Source organism: Alligator sinensis, unplaced genomic scaffold, assembly GCF_000455745.1.
Source record: "Alligator sinensis unplaced genomic scaffold, ASM45574v1 scaffold1091_1, whole genome shotgun sequence".
Lineage (NCBI taxonomy): Eukaryota > Metazoa > Chordata > Crocodylia > Alligatoridae > Alligator > Alligator sinensis.
In genome coordinates, this window is record NW_005842896.1 from 168,390 (window position 1) to 175,810 (window position 7,421).

Below are 7,421 nucleotides of genomic sequence, written 5' to 3' on the forward strand. Positions count from 1 at the left end.
GAGACGAACAACAATCCAAATAATTTATAGCCTTTCTGCTTTAATGAAAAGCAACTTGAAGATCAAATATAGTCCCTGTTGCAATCCCCCAAAAGACTGTGTTCATAACCTTCAGCAGCACAGCTTTTCTTGTTCAAAACAAAAGAATTAGCTTCCTTTCGGGATCTTTATTTTTTAAAAGTACAAATAGCTATTATAGTCCACCTGGAATAAGGGCAGATGAAGAAGAATGAATGAGGCCCCTTTCCCATAGCTTCTGCTTTACTTTAGGAAAAAATATTCAATCATGTTGCTATCTTGTTTAAAAAAGGCAGCTTTTGGAGCATAGATAAAGTAAACACTTTGGCCCTGTTACAGCTTTTATCATCATCTTAGATATGATCATTGCAGAATGTGTGGGTCTGTGTGACTATTATTTGGGAAAGGTTTTCTGTTGAAATCGCAGTTCCTATTCTAGTGTCTGAGTTTGCTCACTCTAATAAAAAAAAACAAAAACAAAACAACAACAAAAAACCCCCATAATCTTTGGCTATGTTAGATTTGTATTGTGAGTGTGTGCTGCCATCTTCTACCCAAAGGTTATTACTGAGGGGGAAATAATAGTTAGATTTTGAAAAACGGGACAATATGAAGTTCATCTGATCAGAAATTCCCTACTGTTCCCTCTTTCCATCATTCTACCTACAGATCATCCCTAGGACAGATGCAATTCCCTGTGATTTGGTGTGCAAGGAATATGGGAAATGTCTATCTTCATATCCTATTAGTCTTGTTTGGAAGGAGGAAAAAAAAGGTACTTCAATAGAGGGAAGTTTATTACAATTCACCCCAGTATCTCTAAATGTACAGAATTTAAAATGCTTTGATTTACGAGTGACAGAGAGAGTGCACAGTGCTTTCATGTTTCTGCTGTAGAAGTTTGATAGATTTTTGGACCTAATGTCCTAATGCTCTGTTGTCCCAGTCTTTCCTTTTTTTTTTTTTTTGCTAGGAATTTGTACCATACATAATTATGTCATCAGCCTTATTCTGAAATAGGAGTTTTGTCAGTAAGCGTAGCGATTTGAGTAGGGCAGAAGCCTGCAGAGTTCAGTACATTTATAAAATGAAAAGTTCACATATTTGATTGGAAAAGAGCGTCTCAAGAGGAGTCGGTCATTGGCAAGCCACATTACCTGAGTTGCTTCAGTTTAACTTTGACATTCAAAAGGTCTGTGCTTATGGAGTACCTGTTTGTACATAAGAAATTTTGACACTGATTGTAACTGGGGCTTTGGGAAGAGGGTTAGTGCCTCTTGAACTAGGGGGGTTTCAAAAGAGCAGCAGTGTAAATGGCTCCATAGAGAAGTCTGCAGGAATGGACAGAGTGGCTCTGATGGAATGGACAGAGCAGCTTTAATGTGCTAATGAGGGGAAGACCAGATGCCAGCAGTGATCAGAAGAGTTCTTTGTGACTCTCTGTCTTTTGAGATGGCTAGAGCCTCTGTCCTTATCACTGCTGCTGCTGCAGGCAGGGAGAAACACTGGGGCTATTAGTGAGGTGTTCCCTTCCTTTAAGTCAGCAGATAGCCTTACAAATCAACACTTGAATGCTGATTAGGGACAATCACCAAGAGAGCTTAGGAAACAGCCTGGTGATGAAGTTTGGTTCCAGAAACTGCTCCAAGTTTGTCAGGCTTGTGAGCTGAGTTCAAGCTCAACTGAAGTCACTAGATGCAAAAATAGCTGTGGGGGCTTACAAATTGTTAGGACTGTAAAATATGAAATGTGAGTATTTGTGTTGCGGACAGCTTAATCTCTCAGACTCTGCTCAGTTCTGCCTGTTCCTGTTTTATTGCATAAGTGCTATTTTTGAGGCTTAGCTTTTCTGCTTTTCTTTTCATTTCTCTCAAGACAGAAGAAAGCACTTACCACTTCAATATATATTCTTTTCTCATCATAATCTTTCTCTGAGCAATTTTGCCAAGGTTCTGGTACTTTTGTGCATGTGTATGTGTACAATGTGCATGTGCATATATGTGTATGCACATACATGTTTGCAGAGTCCTTCTCAATTCTTTGGGCTAGGGACAGAAATTGCACCTAAACTGGTAGAAGTGATCAGAAACCAGTTCAAATCTGTAACACAACAGAAGTTCAGTGTATATAAACCACTTCCAAAATGGCCAGAACTGGCTTAAGATGTACCTGGATGGATGTAGTATCATACCTAACTGATGTAGGTTAAATTGGTTTACTGAACTTCTGTCTGAGATTCCCCCCCTCTTTTCTCCCCCCCACCCCCAATTCAAGCTAGCTCACAGTTCCCCAGCATCCCAGAATGCTTTGCACCCCTTCTCACAGGGTGGGCAGACTAGCCCTGGCCCAAGCTCTCTGCTCCAGCCAGCAAGGAGGCGTGCTCAAGTACCCCCCAGCTTCTGGCATGGGCCACTGCAGGCCTGTGGCTGCATTTCTGGAATCAAAAGTGAATGTCTGTTCACTTGCTTATCAGTTCAATCTATGTAGCATAGACTAATCTGTGAAGATTGAATTGATTCAGCCTTGGGCTTTTTTGACGGTCTGTAATAGCCTTGTAGTTAGGAGCAATGGGTGATAGGATTGGAGGTGCCCATATATTCTAACCCACCTGCGTGCTGCTCAATTATCCTTGCTTTAGTGATGTGTATCGTAGTCTTTTATCCTGCTCTGGGTTTTTCTGATTGGGACATACTAATTTGGATGGTACAGAATAGCAGAGTTGAAAAAGGAAGCACTAACATGGTGGAGCAATATGAAGAATAAAGAATCAGAAAGGGCAGAGTGTAGTTCAGAGAGGAGAGAGCACAGTAAACTATTTGGGGGCGGGGTAGGGGATGTCCCTAGATGCCAACACAAGGATCTGTTCACAAATTCTTCAATTTGGAACACAACTCCAAGTGACCTTGTGATATTGCCTAACCCAGCCTTTTTTTGAAGTAGTTCCAGTGCTTAACTTCTATTTCCTTATGCAGTGGGCACTTGTTTTAAGGCTCATTTTTCCATCAGCAATCTAAGGAGTCTCATTCATTCCCAGAATAAAACATTGGCCTGAGTTCATGCCAGTAGCTTGGAAGTAGGACTGGTCAAAAAAGTTTTGATAACAGTGGTTATCCTGATTTGTTGGGAAAAAACAAGAGCTCTTCCCCCTTTTTGTGGGGATAAAAGCTTCATCAAAAATGAAATGTTGGGAAAAGTTTCTCAGGTCCAGAATGAAATTCCAGGAGAGAGTGAGGGAGAGCCAGTAAATTCTCACAGTAGCCTAGTGATTAGGGTAGTCATGTGGAAAACCCTTTTTCCTGCCCATCTTTGCCCTTCTCTCCTATGCCAAATGAGCGCCATAGTCACTTGATTACTGGCTGTTCTGTAGTGGATCTCTCTTATGCATGAGGAAGACAGACCCACTTCTGTGTTCTTCCTCTCAGTGGCAGAGCATGTGCACCCAGTGGCTCAAATCTCAATCTGTCTTCAAGATATCTAGACTGTCTATGCATTAGAGTGCCTGGATATCTTTGCAACTTTTTTCTTGTTTTGCCTCAATGAGGCAGGAGAAGGTTGTTTTTTTTTTTTTTTAACTTTCCATGTCTCATGGGACAGGAGAACCATGTCATACTCAGCCCTACTTACAAGACGGAGTCACTGCAAGCTTGGGAAAGGCCATTTAGCCGAGCAAACTAGTCTGGCAAACAGATTTCTGCAGTTCTAATGCAGATAAATAGGCTAATTTCTGTCTGGTAACAGGGCCATAATTATTAGCCAAGCTCCAGTCCCAAAGTTAATCGGGACTTGTAAGGCAATAGTGGCTGGTGATGGAAGAAAAGCCTCATGTGAAATATTTACAACAATGGCCATTAGATTGCTGAGCTCTGATATTCACTCATCAAGGAAGATGGCAAGTGTATGGCCAGATGCTTGCTTGACCAAATTTTATTAAGCTATATTGATTTTAAAAATAATGCTTTTTCTTGTGCTAGATTCTTTCTCATTACTTTGTCTCAGCTGGAAAATATTTCAGTGTGACTTGACATTTTTCTTTATTTACTAGGAAACAAATTAAAAATCTATGTGATGGCATCTGTTTTCTACTTTGTGGGTTTTTTCTTTTTTGCCTTTTTCTGGGGTGGGTTGGGGAAGGAAGCTATCAGGATCTTGTACACTTCTGTACTAGCTGAAGGACAGATAGGGATTTTGCAAACAATGGGAGAATTTTATAGGAGCTCTGAAAATTATTAGTATAATATATTATATTCAGTCTTTATAATGGTTTTATGTGGCAGTGAAATTTGCAGGGAAGAGGTGCATTGCTTTTAAAATTATATTTTTCAGTCTAGTAATTCAGAAGCTTAGTTTGGAATAGACTCCAGAAGCCTTTGGGTCTCCAGCCTTTTGTTCTAACCAGTGGTCTGTAGGGTTGCCTGGTGTTAGTGATTAGTGTATGTGAAGGCAAAAAGGACATTCTCTCTCTCTGTCACTACAATTAGAGCTTCCCCAACCATCAGTCCCTGGTTGATTGGCTGTCTCAGCTGTGAAATTGCACTGGGGCTGGTTCAGCTGATTGTCTATCCTAGACCCAGGACCACACCAGAGTCCTGAGTTGGCTCTGGTTATTCTGCCACACTGTCAATTTCAGGTGTAATAAAAACCAATGCATAAACATTTTATACATCTTTTGTGGATTTTTTTTTTTGGCTGGCTTCCCATTTTGTCACGGCGTTAATTCCTTGAGCGTATGGTGGGTTACTGTTTATGGCACAATTAACAGGTTAATCACATCTTAATTGTAACATTTTCCAAGAACCCTGGTTATTGAGGCATTTACTGTTTAAAATATAGTGATTTAGTTAAATAGGTGGGTATAAAAAAACCAGGTAGGAAGGAAAATATAGGATAAACCACTTTTTTCCTATAAAACACTTATGGGTTGTGAAAAGGCAATGCCTAAACTATTAGCTGTGAAAGTTATGCTTTGTGGTTTTAGCCATTGTAGAAAACTGATTTAGACAGATAGGGATAAATCTGAGTAACTGAAAACACTCCACTCTCCATAGATTATAGCGACTCTCCATAGCGACTCTCCATAGATTATAAGGGGCTCTCTTAAGACCAGACATACTTGTTGGAAGGCTGATCAGAAAAATCGGATTCATCCAGAACTACTAGCAGTAGAAGTTAGGCCTGCAGCTCCTACACAGGTGGTAAGGCTCCATGTTAAGACAGGCCTGTATGTAGACTTGTTTATAAAATCTGTTTTGACTAAACTAAGTACTTTGTTTCTGCTCTTAGAATTAAAAAGTACTTTTGGTTTAAAGTCTTTCAGCTCACTAAACACAAAATTAGTCACAGACTCCAGAAAGGAAGAACTGCAGGAGATCTACCCAGTAGGCCCAGCTGGGTTTATGCTGTTACACACAGGCAGAGCTGGCCTTAGGGATGGGCAATGTGGGTGACTGCCTAGGGTGCCGTAATCGGGTGGGGGGCACCAAATGCCCATTTGCCCCGCCCCCTACTTGATTACTGCCCCCAGAAGGAAGATCGGTGCCAGCCCAGCTCAGCAGGGGCCAGCTGAGTCCAGCTGCTGCTCTCCGCCTCCATGGAGTCCCCTCCTACACCCCTGGCTCAGCCACGTGGGACAGCACTAGGGTGGCCACTGTTGGGTCCCTAGAATACAAAATTATCCCCTTGGTGAGGGGTGCAGCCACCACCTCCCTGGCCAGTCAGCAGCGAGAGGTGGGACTTAGCAGCAACGGACAAGACCACCACAAAAAGCCAGCCTCCCTCCCTTCTTGGCTGGGAACCCTGTTTCTGCTGCCGATGCACTGCCCTTTTTCTAGGCATGGCTAATAGAATCACAAGGACAAATGATTGACGTGTATTTCTACCAATGAAGTGGAAGAACAGGACTTTTTGCAGTCTGTTCCTCATTCAGAAATGGACAGGGGACAAAGTGTTTAAAAATAGGACAGTTTAGTAGAAAACAGGACCTATGGCCACCCTAGGCAGTGCCCCCCCCCCTCCCCTATTATCCCAAGATCTCAGCATGGCAGAGGGAGGCAGGGGGTGGGCCAAGCTGGTCCTGCCACCTCCTGATTGACTCCCAACTTTCTCTTCTCAGCCACTGGCTGTGCTCCACTCCGCATGCCTATCCTGGCCTGCTTCACTGCAGCCTGTGTCCTCTGTAGCATGGAGCAGGTAAGCACCCAGCTCCACTCTGGTTAGGGTGACCACCTTTTCAAAAGGGAAAAATGGAACACATGCCTCACCTCCTCCACACCCCCCCCCAGCTGGCAGCACAGCCAGACCAGAGCCAAGGAGAATGGGGCTGGATGAGGGCTGCCTGTTTCAGCCTTGGGGCTCCCCACTTTGCTGCCTTTCTCCCGGGAGCCCCATGCTAGCCTCATGCCCCTTGCCTGCCCAGCAGAGCGGGGAGCACAAGTCCACACTGCCTCTGTTCCTGTCCCTGTTGCTGCCTGGTGGACAGAGGGTGCCTTGCCATGGTAGCATAGACAACGCGGGGCCCCCAGGTGTCCCCTGCCCCAGCTCTGCACCAGGCTCAGGCAGCAGCAGGATGCATCCCTGTCCCATTACAGCAGCCCCTTGGTCACAGACCGCCCTGGCAGCCTGCGAGGGGGCAATGTGGGGCAGGGGTGGTACCATCTGCCTGCAGCGTGGGAGCTGGTGTCCCTGTGGCCGCTGCTTGGGAGGAGCCGGGGTGGACAGTGAGGGCAGGGTTTGCTCCAGTCCTGTGCCTCTGTCTGCCTAACTCTGCATGAAGCAGCACTGCTCAGGTGCAGGGCGGGTGGTGCTGGGGAGGGAAAGCACCAGAGTACAAGTCTGCCCAGGGTGCCATTTTCCCTAAGGCTGGCTCTTCACACAGGGCACTGTAGCCCAAGGCTCAGTCAAAGTGTGAGAGTGCCTTTCCTGGACTGGAATCACACAACAAAGCCATGGGGCTTGAAGCCTGGGGGGATGAAGTCAGAGACTAGCAAAAGGACAAAGGTGCAACTAGCTGTTACAGCTCTGGTACAGGACAAAGAGTGGTGCAGGTTTTATCTGATGGGTATTATAAAGCTAAATGTGGAAGCCTAGATGGCACATCCTCCTGTCCTACCTATTCTTAGTTAGGATTGTTTAATTCCCTAATTTCAATAAACACTGACATTTATGCAAAACTTCTATAAATAACTTATACATCTGCCTTTTGCTCAGAAGTCGAGCAGGAGCCTTTTCCTATGTGAGTTTTATTTTTACTATACCTGATTTAAAGGATTCCCTTCTAGATATAAGAATAAGTATATAGTGTGTTGTTCAGGGGTCACTGTCTACTTTATGAATCATTTCTGAAAGCTTGTATAGTAATTTTCTGTGGTACTGAGTAGAAAACAAGAAATTGGTCAAAAGCTGCTGAA